Source organism: Balaenoptera acutorostrata, chromosome 6, assembly GCF_949987535.1.
Source record: "Balaenoptera acutorostrata chromosome 6, mBalAcu1.1, whole genome shotgun sequence".
In the NCBI taxonomy this organism is placed as follows: domain Eukaryota; kingdom Metazoa; phylum Chordata; class Mammalia; order Artiodactyla; family Balaenopteridae; genus Balaenoptera; species Balaenoptera acutorostrata.
In genome coordinates this window covers 74,668,881-74,683,819 of record NC_080069.1, presented here as the reverse complement: position 1 = coordinate 74,683,819, position 14,939 = coordinate 74,668,881, and the positions used below count along the sequence as shown (strand labels likewise).

The window sequence follows — 14,939 nt, the reverse complement described above, 5'->3', positions numbered from 1 at the left end:
TTTCCATCTAGAGAAGTTCCTTTAGCATTTGTTGTAAAGCTGGTTTGGTGGTGCTGAATTCTCTTAGCTTTTGCTTGTAAAGCTTTTGATTTCTGTCAAATCTGAACAAGAGCCTTGGTGGGTAGAGTATTCCTGGTTGAAGGTTTTTCCCTTTCATCACTCTAAATATATCATGCCATTCCCTTCTGGCCTGCAGAGTTTCTGCTGAAAAACCAGCTGATAACCTTATGGGGATTCCCTCGTATATTATTTGTTGCTTTTATCTTGTTGGTTTTAATACTTTCTCATTGTCTTTTTCTCAGTTTGATTAATATGTGTCTTGGCATGTTCCTCCTTGGGTTTATCCTATATGGGACTCTTTGTGCTTCCTGGACTTGGGCGGCTGTTTCCTTTCCCATGTTACGGAAGTTGTTGGCTATTATCTCTTCAAATATTTTTTCAGGCCCTCTTTCTCTCTCTTGCATTATAGGCGTCCCAGAAGGAGAAATGTTGGTGCATTTAATGTTGTCCCAGAGGCCTCTGAGACTGTCCTCATTTCTTTTCATTCTTTTTTCTTTGTTCTGTTCTGAAGCAGTGATTTTCACCATTCTATCTTCCAGCTCACTTATTCATTCTTCTGCCTCATTTATTCTATTGATTCCTTCTAGTGTATTTTTCATTTCAGTTATTGTATTTTTCATCTGTTTTGTTCTTTAAACTTCTAGCTCTTTATTAAACATTTCTTGTATCCTCTCGGTCTGTGCCTCCAATCTTTTTCTGAGATCTTGAATAATTTTTTACTATCATTACTCTGAATTCTTTTTCAGGTAGATTGCCTATCTCCACTTCACTTAGTTTTTCTTCTGGGGTTTTATCTTGTTCCTTCGTCTGGCACATATTTCTCTGCTGTCTCATTTTGTCTAACTTTCTGTGTTTGTGGTCTCTGTTCCTCAGGCTGCAGGACTGTAATTCTTCTTGGTTCTGGTGTCTACACCCTGGTGTGTGAATTTGGTCCAGGAGCTTGTGCAGGCTTCTTGGTTGGGGGGACTGGTGCCTGCCCACTGGTGGGTGGAGCTGGGTCTTGTCCCTCTGATGGGCAGGGTCACATCAAGGGGTGTGTTTACAGGTGGCTGTTGGCTCGGGATGACTTCAGGCAGCCTGTCTGCTGATGGGTGGGGCTGCGTTCCCACGCTGTTTGTTGTTTGGTCTGAGGCATTCCAGCATTGGAGCCTGCTGGCTGTTGGGTGGGGCCAGGTCTCAGTGCCAAAATGGCGACCTCCAGGAGAGCTCAAGCCAATGAGTATTCCCTGGGGGCATGCACCACCATTGTCCTTGCCCCTGCAGTGAGCACAGCCGACCCCCACATCCCCAGGAGACCCTCCAAGACCCACAGGTAAGTCTGGCCCAGGCTCTTATGGAGTCACTGCTTTGCCCTGGGTCCCAGTTCATGTGAAACCTCTGCGTGCCTTCCAAGAGTGGAGTCTGTTTCTCCCAGTCCTGTGGAGCTCCTGCACTCAAGCCCTGCTGGCCTTCAAAGCCAAATGCTCTGGGGGCTCCTCCTCCCAATGCCAGAACCCCAGTCTGGGAAGCTGCCATGAGGCTCTGAACTCTCACTCCTGTGGGAGAACTTCTGTGATATAATTATTTTCCAGTTTGTGGGTCACCCACCGGTATGGGATTTGATTTTATCGTGAATGTGCCCCTCCCACCATCTCATTGTAGCTTCTTCTTTGTCTCTGGGTGTAGAATATCTTTTTTGGTAGCTTCAAGTCTTTTTTTGTTGATGGTTGTTCAGCAGTTAGTTGTGATTTTGGTGTTTTGTGAGAGAAGGTGAGCTCAAGTCCTTCTACTCCACCATCTTATCTCTTGTCCCATTGGAATCAAGTTTTTTTTTTTTTTTTTTTTAAACTGAGGGTCTTGTAGAAGTTTCTGTAAACTTCATTAAACACTCACTCTCACCCCCAGGGTTACAAGAATGTCAAAGTTGGGTGAGAACTGCCAATTCTATATCCATGTTGTAATGTAATCCTGGGATGACATGTTTGATTACCCGAAAGTGTCCATTTATAACCCTAATAAAATGAGGTGGCCTGACAGGTCTTTAAGTCTTCTGTGGGACTTGAAAGCACAGCGTCTCCCTGCTTGTAAACTTGGCCACAGTGAGCTGGCTCCAGAAGGCAATTTTATTATCCATTATGTAGTATTAAATGTGCAATAATTTTCCTTTCTTCAAATTATAATCCACAAGTCCTATATTAGCCATCAGTGAAGAGACAAAGTGTCAGCTGTCTGTCTACCCTGGGAAGAAGCTCATAGCTTGAGTTTATTCTTCAAAATATGGTGCATGTAGAATCCCCTCCAGCTCCCCAACATGAAGATGGGTTCTTCAGGTATTAGTGCCCTGAACACCAGCAACTTCTTCTGAGGTGCTGAGACTCAACCCTCTCCTGACCTGATGGATTTAGAAACAGAAATGGGAACTGGTGCTTTGGCGAGAGAACCTAGCCATATCTCAGGTAAGGGATGACAGAACATTTCAGCTCTATCACCAACTGAACTGCTGTGTTTATTTTTATTTATTTATTTATTTTAACATCTTTATTGGAGTATAACTACTTTACCAAATCCATTGATTAGCTCTAGTAGTTTTCTGGTGGCAGTTTTAGGATTCTCTATGTATAGTATCATGTCATCTGCAAACAGTGACAGCTTTACTTCTTCTTTTCTGATTTGGATTCCTTTTATTTCTTTTTCTTCTCTGATTGCTGTGGCTAAAACTTCCAAACCTATGTTGAATAATAGTGGTGAGAGTGGGCAACCTTGTCTTGTTCGTGATCTTAGAGGAAATGGTTTCCGTTTTTCACCATTGAGAATGATGTTGGCTGTGGGTTTTTCATATATGGCCTTTATTATGTTGAGGTAAGTTCCCTCTATGCCTAATAACTGCTGTGTTTAAAAAGAACATTGCCCCTGAGGGTCAGGAGCTCATGGAACAAGGATACCCCAGGGACTATTTAGTGTGGTCATCTTAGCCAGTCTGACTGCACGCAATCATACATCCACACAGATGCCAGTGTTTCTTCCTAAGCATGTGATGCTTTGAGAATGCATGATATATTTTAAATTCTGAGACCTGAAGGTAAAGGTGTGATAACAGTTGGCATGAAAGGAGTAGAGGTTTTAGGTATTTCTGTGGCCTTAATCCTTAGCATTGTTTATCCACACATGTGTGTAAGTGTGTGGGTGTGTGAGAGGCTCATATTTTTATTTCCACTTAAACTCAAGTACTTAATTCTGTGATTGAAACTACACAGTAATGCACACATGTGGTCAAAGACTGCTAAGCCTTTTCAATAAAATTATTTAAAACACAGACACAGAGAAATAAGGGAACATAGCAAAGCAAAAGCAGTTTGCTAACCACAGAGCCCTTTGGGAGGGTGGACTGCACTTTTTGGGAGCCAGATTGCCTCGGGGAACCTCCAAAGTATAGATCACTTCAAGATGGGCTAAGTTGGAGGGTCTAAGTTGACTTTTCAGAGCCATGTGCAGAGGGCATCAAAGACGAGAAGGTTTTCTTCCAAGGTCTCATTTCTAGGCTCATTTCCAACCCTCCCTTTTTTTCAACCTTTTCCCTGAAAGATACACACACACACATATATACCCTCAACCTACTGTTTAAAAGACATATTTTAGCCAATAGAATTTCATAAGATCTGGAATGTGCTGTGAGGGGATTTAAGGGCAGAGCTGAAACAAAGCAGAACTTCAGGACAGTCAGACTGGCTAAGATGACCACACTAAAGAGTCCCTGGGGTATCCTTGTTCCATGAGCTCCTGACCCTCAGGGGCAATGTTCTTTTTAAACTACAGCTGCCTCAGAGTTCAGCTCCAGGGTCCCACAGAAGCAGGATCTTTGCCTGTCTGGTGTCCAAGGGCAGCCTCATTTTGATTTCAAGTTGAAATTCTTTGCCAAAATACCCTTGAGGAAAATACTGATTTCTCTCCAGGCTATCGTAGGTGGCAAGTCCCTTATTTCCTTTTCCTATACTGAGCCCGTTTTCCCCAGCCCCACTGTTTTCCTTTCCAGTTCATATTGTTCTTTTGGCCAACGTTCTATCTGTTGCCATGAGAGCACACCAGCTCATCCTGCCTCACTCCCCTCATTTTCGTCTAAATTCACAGCATCACCATAAACACATGTAAAGGCTTCACAACGCCCCACCCTAATCATCCCCTTGGGTCTGGAGTCCCCTCCATCTCTGGGCTCACCAGAGATGATTCAAACACCAAGCAACCACCATGTTCTCTGGAAATCTTTTTTTTTTTTTTTTTTAACATAAGGCTCTATATTTACTTTTTATCACATTCATATCTACCTCATATTGGGGGTACTTCACAAGGCACAATCACTTGGAAATAGATTGGAATAGGGGATTTCTCTTTGAACAACAGCTGCTGGTGTCCAAAAGCTCACCATTTTTTTTTAAGGAGGTGAACAAATACATACACTAGTGCTACAGAAATCAGGACACAGTCTATATATGGAGTCCAATCACACCGCTGTGGGGTTCTATAGCTGGAAGGAAGCTTAGGTCTAAATTTCCTACCTTTGCACTTAAAAAAATATTTAGATTCTGATCAGTGGTGAAATTATTCTTTCCCAAGAACCAGAGACTACAGGGCCTTAATTAAGAAGCCTTGAGGCAGAAGGTGGGACTTGGAACAACCTTGAAGGGTATGTACAATTTGGATGAAAACTACCACGTTGTGCCTATCTGGTAGAATGTTTGTTGAATTCTGAGGTGTTGACAGCACATGGAGTACCAGGCCTCCTGCCAACCTTCAAATGCCCTATCAAAGCGTTCCACACCAACCAGCAGATAGATTACTGATAAGAGGAGAACAGACCCAAGAAAAAACTGGCACTGATTTCAGATGCCTTGTGGGATGTATTTAGGATTATGGCCACTCATTTCAAAACTGTTTGTTTGTTAGTACAGCAGCAGTATTTTAATACAGTTCCCTGCCTGATTAATTTGTTTTCCAAAGACCTAAGAGAAGCCGGAGGAAATCAGTGATTTATGTGGGCTGACAATTCTACAGTGGACTTTCCCGCATGGGAGTGACTTCTGCTAATTGTAACTCCAAATGGTTACCTTATTATCTAATATATCATGTAACCCTGGGGCTGCAACCGAATTCACTCTGGATAGTGTAGGGAGAGGACTATGGTACTGGTTTCATTCAAAAAGGAGCACTGCCTTGGGATGAGGCCACTGGCTTCTCTCTCCCTGTGTAGAAGGAAAGGGTGAGATGCCAGAGGCCCCCAGCCACAGCCTAGAGTGTAGGAACCAGAAGCTGCACCCCTATCAAGACGCCCCTCTCAGCACTTTTCTTGGTACCATTTTTCTTTACAAAAACACACAGTAGCCGGCATGGATTGAATTGTGCCTCCCCCCTGGCCCCTGACACCCCGCATTCATATGTTGAAGCTCTAACCCCTAGTACTTCAGAATGTGATCTTATTTGGAGATACAGTCTTTACAGAAGTAAGGAAGTTAAAATAAGGTCCTTAGGGTTGGCTCTGATTCCATATGACTGGTATGCTTATAAAAAGGGGAAATTTGGACACAGAGACAGACACACAGAAGGAAGACACAGGGAGAAGATGGCCATAAACAAGCCAAGGAGGGAAGCCAGAAACAGATCCTTCCCTTGCAGCCCTCAGAAGGAATCAACCCTGCCAACACCTTGATCTTGGACTTCTAGCTTCCAGAACTGTGAGACAATACACTTCTGTTGTTTATGCCACCCAGTTTGTGACATTTTGTAATGGCAGCCCTAGGAAACAAATACAGTAGCCATTACTGGGATTTAGAAAGTTTTTTAAAAAAAATAAGGATCCATATTTGAATTTTTTTGTACTTAATCCTACCCTCCACTGGGGGCTACCGCCAAAGCTACAGTTACCTGGGGGTGGAGTGGCTGTAAGGGGAAACCTGTCAAAGATCGAAAGTGAAGAAAAGGGTTTTTTCACTCCATATTTTTTGATACTTCGTTAAAGTTGCTGCCTAAGCAGTAGAAAGAAGCATTTTCTGTGTTGAAGCCCCAAACTGCCATAGGGCCTTTTCAAAGAGGCTCAAGTGGAACTGGCCTTAATGGATGAGAAGGGCACGATGGGATCCTAGGGAAGATTAGCACCTTCATTTCTGTGCCTGATTGTAATTGCAGCCTCTAGTTCAGCTTGCAAGGTTGAGGGAGCTGCCTTTGCCGTTTGAAGGATGTACCCCTGCCAAACGTGCGTGCACAGCAGCGGGCGGCTACCGTAAAGTACACGGAGTGGAGACAGCCCTCTGAGCCGCACGCTCGCACTTAACAGCGTTCAATTCAAGGACCTCAATAGCTCCTTATCCTGGTTGGTCAGAGGCGCCTTCCTACCACTAGGTGGCAGTAGGGTCTGCTGCAGGAACGCAGTCCCAAGCCCAGTTCATAAACTTGAACGTGATTAAAGGTTCACCTTAGAATCAAGTTCATTTTTCCTCTGATGTAAAGCAAAGCTAACCGGCCAGCCATCCTAGGAGGGCTCTTAGGGAAGTGATACAGGTTTCCCTTACATCTAGCACAGAAGAATTATAGGATGCTCAGAGGACCCTGTCGACAAGCTGACTGGGTCTCAGCCCTGTATGTGTGGGGGGCTTTTAAAAATACCATTGCCCTGGTCCACCCTCAGGGATTTTATTTCTAATACACAATATGTCCCCAACAGGTGACTGTATCTGTTAATACATTCGTTTACCTGACAGACACCTTTTTGCGAGGAATCCACAATAATTTGGAAACATCTACCCAATCTCACAGTGACTAAGCCAGGGAGACGGGAAGTGAATGAAAAAACGGGGCCAAGCGTGGTAAAGAGCGTGTGTGCCCTTTCACATGTCCTCGGTAAGGTGGTGTAGTTGAATCGTGTCCCCTGAAAATTCACGTACACCTGGAACCTTTTAAATGTGATCTTATTCAGAAATATGGTCTTTGCAGATGTAATTAGTTAAGGTGAGTTCATCCTGGATTACGGTGGGCCCTAAATCCAGTGACTGGTGTTCTCACAAGAAGAGAGGACAGAGTCACAGGGAGGTAGTGTGAACTGGGGCAGGGATTAGAGTGTAGCAAGTCAAACAATGCTGAGGGCCACGTGGACCACCAGAGGTTGGAAGAAGCAAGGAAGGATCCTCTCCTAGAGCCTTCAGAGGTACCAGGGCCCCGCCAACACCTTGACCTCAGATTTCTGGCCTCCAGACTGGGAGACAAATTTCTGTTGTTTAAGCCTCCCAGCCTGGGGTACTTTGTCACGGCAGCCCTAGGAGCACAGGCAAAGACAAACCAAAGGGAAGCCAGGCCCTCATCTCCACTCCCTAGTCATCCTCATACCATCCATCACACTTGGGGAGGCCTTATGTTTTACTAAGTGGACAGTACTTAATGCATCCTCCCTTCTACCCAATTTTCTCATTCCTCCTCAGGTCCCAGGAGAGCGAATGGCATGAAGGAGGACAGCCCGGCTCACAAGGTCCACAGGTGTGATTTAAACTTGCTTTCCCTAAAATTCTCATTTGTTCCTAATCTGGTTCCTTCTGAATTTGTTTTTTGTTTTCTGAAGGCTCAGGAGCCTAGCAAACACTGGCTTCCTATGACAATGGAGAAGATGGAAATCAAAATCAGAAACAAAAGCAGCAGGGAGAGTGTGGAGGGAGTGGGGAAGGAGAGAGAGGCTGGTGTTAGGAGGTAAAGAAAGAAGAATAATGGTGCCACCCAAGGAGGGCCTGGATGAATAGACTCAGGCAAGCGCAAGAGCAGAACCGGCCTTGAGAAAGGTGGAAATCACCTGGCCTGTGAGGCCAGGATTCACTGTAAAGCTAAACAGAAAAAAATCTACCAGAGCCCTGTATGCTGTCATTTAATTGTTAACTGTGGGCCTAATATAACTGAAAAGCCAGTATGCGTTTATAACTCCAATTCCCTAAGCTAATCCTTAAACAGCAGTTTAATACTGTTAAAAAAAAAAAAAAAATCCTACAATGACCTCCTAATCCGGCCCAGCGGGTTGCCTCATTAATTTGAAGCTTGGCGTCACTCTTGTTTCAGGACAGGAATCCCTCTAGGTGCCATGGGGTGCAGGCAGTTGGATCCACTCTTTCAGCTTTTCCATGTGTCTTAGAAATATTATTTGGTCAATGACTTAAGAGGGTCAAGCCTTCCTGGAGATAAAAGAGGGCCCTATTTTGTTCTTTCTGAAATCTCTTCATTTCTCAACGATGTGGTCATATGGTGAAAGAAAATGGCATTCTGGTGAAATGCCTTACAAGCCCAAGGCAGCCTTTGCTTCTTCTCTTCCTGTTTTGGTCTCACTAAAATCTGCCAAAAACTCGAGCAGCATCTTTGGTTGGTGGGGACGGTAGCTCTCTGCTGAGAAGTGATAGAATTGTCACTGTTTCAAATAAACACCTTTTGCAGCAGCCAACGCTGGCTCATGCAAGGAGTGATTCAAGAGACCCTATACTTCACATACAAGTCATTAACGTCAATGCCAGCAGAGTCAAGTCCAGAAAGGCAGTTTCTCTTGCCAAAAAGTTCCACTGAATTTCCTAGGACCCCCGTGACCTAATTTAAAGTGCTTTTCTTCCTTTTCTCAGGCTTTTTTCATACATAATAGTCTGATATAAGCTGTTAATTCACAATCATTTTCACTTCTCTGCCACCCTTCTTCGTCCCATGATGAAAGAGTATTGTTAACCACCCAAAGACACATTAAATAACCAAGCTGTCCAACAGCTGCACATCAGAGCACTAATCTCCAATACTGGCACGGCTAAAAAAATGGCTTAACTGTTTCTTTGCCCACAGCTATTTTTGTACTTCAGCCACCTTGCAGAAACACATATCTGGATGAAAGGACATATTATTGAGAGGCTGTTAATATGGAAAGTGTAAAAAGAAAAGGGCATAACCTCAAGACTAAATAACAGAAGCGAGAAAATTGTTGTTTTGTGGCAGCCCTCTTTCAAACTTCTATATTATTTAAAAAAGCAATTCCATTATCTCCCACTTACCCATCCATTCTCAGCTAGTCATAAAAAAAGGACACCCTCACCCATGACATTTTTCAGCTGCATTGCCTTTGTTGGTTGTTCCTCTTTCCATTAACATCAAATTGCATTCTACATCAGGTAAAGGAGCCGCCTGAGGAACTGAAATAATAAGCTGTCGTGATCAGTGCCTTAGAATAGCGGACTATTCAAAAAGTGGAATCTGGCCCTATTATGAAGATGGCATGATTGCCCATTTAAGATCAAGAGCCTGCTTATCTCTGTTGTATTCTTTTAAATAGCCTAATCTGTGTCATCAACTCAAAACTCAATGGAAACACCTCTTTGGTCATTGGATAAAACCATCTTCAAAAACACAATGATTTGAATATTTGAAAATGAATCAGATAGGCTGGAACTACAGCGTGAAGGTGAATGGCCTTTTCCAAGCAATAACTAGGAACGTGGAACCTGAACCAAACGCTTCAATAAGGGTGCTGGAACAATTAGCAGCCTTTTAAGGTAACCTATCCTTTTAATTTCATGTCAAATTATCAGAAAAAGCAGGATAGCTGGCCTAATTTACATGCACATAATGCACATAATGTGGGTGGATCTTTAAAAAGGAAATTTCATATGTTATCTGGTGTGCATAAATCATTTGAGTTTAAATCATATTTTGAAGTGATATAAACAGTATTGTCCATTAGTATGCAAACAGTAGCACTAGGGGATTAGTTCCAACTACCAATTCTTAAAGAAGAAGAAACATTACAAGAGAAATCTATGTTTGGTTATAACACCCAATATAATGTCACCACAGAAGCCTTTAACTGCCCTTTCAGTAAGGATGGCTACGATTAAGAGGATTCTAATCAGGTCAAGAGGAAGGAGGGACAAAGGTGTAGGCAAGATTGGTTTTCCCTTCTGATGCTTTTCTTTGCCATCCACTCTTTCACAGTGTGGAGGCAAATGAAAATATTGAAGGGAAGGCAATGAGCTGTATCCTTTAAGATTGGAAGAGCATGCTAAATAAAAATCTCCAGCATGAAAACACACCCTGGAATTACAAGTTAATGGTGCAGAACTTTCTAGATGCATTGCCACAAAAATTAAGTTTAAATACTGTGACGGTTGATGGTAGAATATGTGATGAAACAGTGAAATTTGAAGAAACAGCTATAGCTCTCCTGGGAAAAACCTTATTTCTACAACTCCTTGTAATTTAGAATAAGTCATGGCCAGTCAGACCTAGAAGGGGTCTTAAGAGGTGACTTAATGATCCATTTCATAGATGAGAAAACTGAGGACCAAAAAGGTTGATTAATTCAAGGTCAGTGATTAATGAGAGGCAGAGATAGATAAGCATAGTATCCTGGTGCCTATTCCTAATTCTTGTCTTATTTGATTCTGCAAGAGTTGAAGGGACTAAGTTAAAGTACTAGAACAATGGTGTGGGGGACCATTTCTGGGGATCCATGAGGTCAAACTATTTTCCTATTAATACTAAGATGTTATTTGCCCTTTCATTCTCATTCCCTCTCATGGGTGCCCAGTTGAATACAGTCGTGTGTCAGATCATGCCAGACCAATGTAGGCAGAAGCAGATATGAGAATCCAGCTTCTTCAGACAATAGGGACTGCAAAAAAGTAAAATAATGCCACTCTTCTCACTAAGCTTATTTTTGTCCTGGAAAAGTTATTTTCATAAAAATTTATTTAACATTTTAATAGTTAGTTATTATTTTAAATGAATGAATATTTAAAAATTTTCTCATTTTAAAAATATAAAATATTGATAGATATAACCCACATACACAAAAGCTATTTGGGATCCTCAATTTTTAGAATGTTAAAGGGATTCAGAGACTAAAAGGTTTAAGAACTGTGGCACTAAAACTGGAAAAAATAGAAAGGAAACCAAGATGAAAGTGGAATTTTATAAAAACTACTCTCACTCCTTTTTTGGATCCATCTCTCACCTTCATGTGGAGCATGATTCCAAGGAGATGGACACATCAATCAGTAACAGCTACAGTGATACAGTGCTTCATGGTTAACACTACAGTGATAGGGGGCTTAGGTAGGAGCTGGATTTGAATTTTGGCTCTGCCATTTACTAGCTCTGAGAGCTGATCAGTTAAGCCTCAGGTTCCTTATCTGCATGAATGGAGACAAATATAACACATACCTTCATGAAAGAGCTAGTGTAAGAAGAGCACTGGGATAGTGCCTGCATATGGTAAGTACTCATATTGGCCATTATAATTATTGTTCAAAATCCTATGCTACAAAAAGGCAACCTACTGAATGGGAGAAGATATTTGCAAATGATATGTCTGATAATGGGTTAATATCCAAAATATATAAAGAACTCATATAACTCAACATTATATATATATATAAACAACCTGATTAAAAAACAGGCAGAGGACCTGAATAAACATTTTTCCAAAGAAGACATACAGATGGCCAACAGGCACATGAAAAGATGCTCAACATCACTAAAATGCAAATCAAAACCACAATGAGATATCACCTCACACCTGTCAGAATGGCTATTATCAAAAAGACAACAAATAATGAGTGTTACGAGGATGTGGAGAAAAGGGAACCCTAGTACACTGTTGGTGGAAATGTAAATTGGTACAGCCACTATGGAAAACAAACAGTATGGAGATTCCTCAAAAAATTAAAAATAGAATTACCATATGATTCAGCAATTCCACTCCTGGGTATATATCCGGAAAAAAATGAAGACACTAATTCAAAAAGATATACACACCCCTATGTTCATTACAGCATCATTTTCAATAGCCAAGTTATGGAAACAACCTAAATGCCCATCAATAGATGAATGGATAAAGAAGATGTGACACACACACACACACACACACACACACACACACACACACAATGGAATATTACTCAGCCATAAAAAAGAATGAGAATTTTGCAATTTTCAACAACATGGACTGACCTGGAGGGTATTATGCTTAGTGACATAAATCAGACAGAGAAAGACAAATACTATATGTTTTCACTTGTATGTGGAATCGGAAAAAATAAGGGAATGAATAAAACAAAACAAAAACAGACTCATAAATACAGAGAACAAATTGTTGGTTCCAGAGGGGGGAGGGGTGGCGGGAGGGGCAAGATAGGTGAAGGGAATTTAGAGGTACACACTACTAGATATAAAATACACAAGTTACAAGGATGTATGTAATGTACAACACAGAGAATATAGCCAATATTTATAACTATCAATATATATGGAGTATAATCTATAAAAGTATCAAATTACCTGAAGCTAAAATAATATATTGTAAGTCAACTATACTTCAATAAAAAAACAAAATCCTGTGCTCTTCCAACAACACCCAACTGTTCCCTTATACCATTCTTCTTAAACTTTCATATTCTGTATTGAAATTTTAAAAAAATCAATGTTTATTAACCCAAATTTGTCTCTGTGTCCTTTTTCCTCTATGTTTTTCTTGCCATATCACCTTGATGTCTGATCTTGGGCAGCTTGTTTATCTCCTCTGGGTCTAATATGCATATGCAAAGGCAGCATAATTCCTTTTTTCTTTGATGCATGAACTATTTTTTACATCTCTTTTTTTAAAATATATTTTTTATAGAGCAGGTTCTTATTTATACATACCTATTTTATACATATTAGTGTATATACGTCAATCCCAATCTCCCAATTCATCCCACCCCCCACCCCCCCTGCCACTTTCCCCCCTTGGTGTCCATACGTTTGTTCTCTACATCTGTGTCTCTATTTGTGCCTTGCAAGCCAGTTCATCTGTACCATTTTTCTAGATGCCACATATATGTGTTAATAAATGATATTTGTTTTTCTGACTTACTTCACTCTGTATGACAGTCTCTAGGTCCATCTATGTCTCTACAAATGACCAATTTCATTCCTTCTTATGGCTGAGTAATAGTCCATTGTATATATGTACCACAACTTCTTTATCCATTTGTCTGTCAATGGGCATTTAGGTTGCTTCCATGACCTGGCTATTGTAAATAGTGCTGCAGTGAACACTGGGGTGCACGTGTCTTTTTGAATTATGGTTTTCTCAGGGTATATGCCCAGTAGTGGGATTGCTGGGTCGTATGGTAGTTCTATTTTTAGTTTTTTAAGGAACCTCCATACTGTTCTCCATAGTGGCTGTATCAATTTACATTCCCACCAACAGTGCAAGAGGGTTGCCTTTTCTCCACAACCTCTCCAGCATCTGTTGATTGTAGATTTCCTTATGATGCCCATTCTGACCAGTGTGAGGTGATACCTCATTGTAGTTTTGATTTGCATGTCTCTAATAATTAGTGATGTTGAGCAGCTTTGCATGTGCCTCTTGGCCATGTGTAAATCTTCTTTGGAGAAATGTCTATTTAGGTCTTCTGCCCGATTTTTAATTGGGTTGTTTGTTTTTTTAATATTGAGCTGCATGAGCTGTTTATATATTTTGGAGAGTAATCCTTTGTCCATTGATTCGTTTGCAAATATTTTCTCCCATTTTGAGGGTTGTCTTTTCATCTTGTTTATAGTTTGCTGTGCAAAAGCTTTTAAGTTTCATTAGGCCCCATTTGTTTATTTTTGTTTTTATTTCCATTACTCTAGGAGGTGGGTCAAAAAAGATCTAAGGCAGCATAATTCCTAATCCAGGTAGCATAGCTCAGCAATTAAGAGTGTGGCTCTGAGCATCTCCACTGGTTTGAATCCCAGCTTTTATTGCTTACTGGCTGCAAAACTGGGGGCAAATAGCATAATCTCCATGTGTCTTGATTTGCTTATCTGTAAAATGGAGATAGTAACCACGTCTACCCCCCATAGGGCTGTTGTGAAGATTAAATGAGTTACTACACGTAAAGTATTTAGGACAGTGCTAGGCATATAGAAAATGCTCTAAGAAAAGGGAACCCTCCTACACCATTGGTAGGAATGCAAATTGATACAGCCACTATGGAGAACAGTATGGAGGTTCCTTAAAAAACTAAAAATAGAGTTGCCATAAGATCCAGCAATCCCACTCCTGGGCATATATCTGGACAAAACTCTAATTCAAAAAGATACACGCACCTCTATGTCCATAGCAACACTATTCACAATAGCCAAGACACAGAAACAACCTAAGCGTCCATTGACAGAGGAATGGATGAAGAAGATGTGGTATATATATACAATGGAATATCACTCAGCCATAAAAAAGAATGAAATAATGCCATTTGCAGCCATATGGATGGACCTAGAGATAATCATACTGAGCAAAGTAAGTCAGACAAAGACAAATACCATGTGATATCACTCATATGTGGAACCTAAAATATGACACAAATGAACTTATCTACCAAACAGAAACAGACTCAGACATAGAAAACAGACTTGTGGTTGCCAAGGGGGAAGGGGGGTGGGGTAGGCATGGGTTGGGAGCTTGGGATTAGCAGATGCAAACTATTATATAGAGAATGTATAACCAACAAGGTCCTACTGTATAGCACAGAGAACTATATTCAATATCCTATGATAAACCATAATGGTAAAGAATATAAAAAAGAATCTATATATGTATAACTGAATCACTTTTCTGTACAGCAGAAATTAACACAATATTGTAAATCAACTATACGTCAGTAAAATAAAGAAAATGCTCCAAAATATTTCACAGCTTATTGTTGTTAGCTATAAGATAAGATGAAACTAGACAGTTTTTCTCCAAGCTTGGTGAGAAAAGTTTCTACTGTCTTGTTACCCTCCTACAGCCCGACTTCCCTCTCCTTTCCTGTCCTCCAATGCTTCTGAATCACAACAAACGCTGTGCTAGGAAGACTGGTCAGCTGACCACACCAGCCAGC

At 41.1% G+C, this 14,939-nt stretch overlaps 1 protein-coding gene and 1 long non-coding RNA gene across 8 annotated transcripts in view; one reads left to right on the top strand and one right to left on the bottom strand.

Moving 5' to 3' along the window:
• PIP5K1B (phosphatidylinositol-4-phosphate 5-kinase type 1 beta) overlaps positions 1-14,939 on the bottom strand; it is a 349,897-nt gene that overhangs the window by 4,842 nt on the left and 330,116 nt on the right. The gene's annotated exons all lie outside the window — the stretch shown is intronic.
• The window catches only part of LOC130708437 (uncharacterized), a 147,530-nt gene that overhangs the window by 118,992 nt on the left and 13,599 nt on the right, over positions 1-14,939 (top strand). For all 3 annotated transcript variants that reach the window (XR_009008642.1, XR_009008641.1, XR_009008640.1), the window contains exons 2-3: positions 7,500-7,554; positions 9,365-9,584. This is a non-coding gene — a long non-coding RNA (uncharacterized LOC130708437). The remainder of the gene's footprint in view (positions 1-7,499; positions 7,555-9,364; positions 9,585-14,939) is intronic.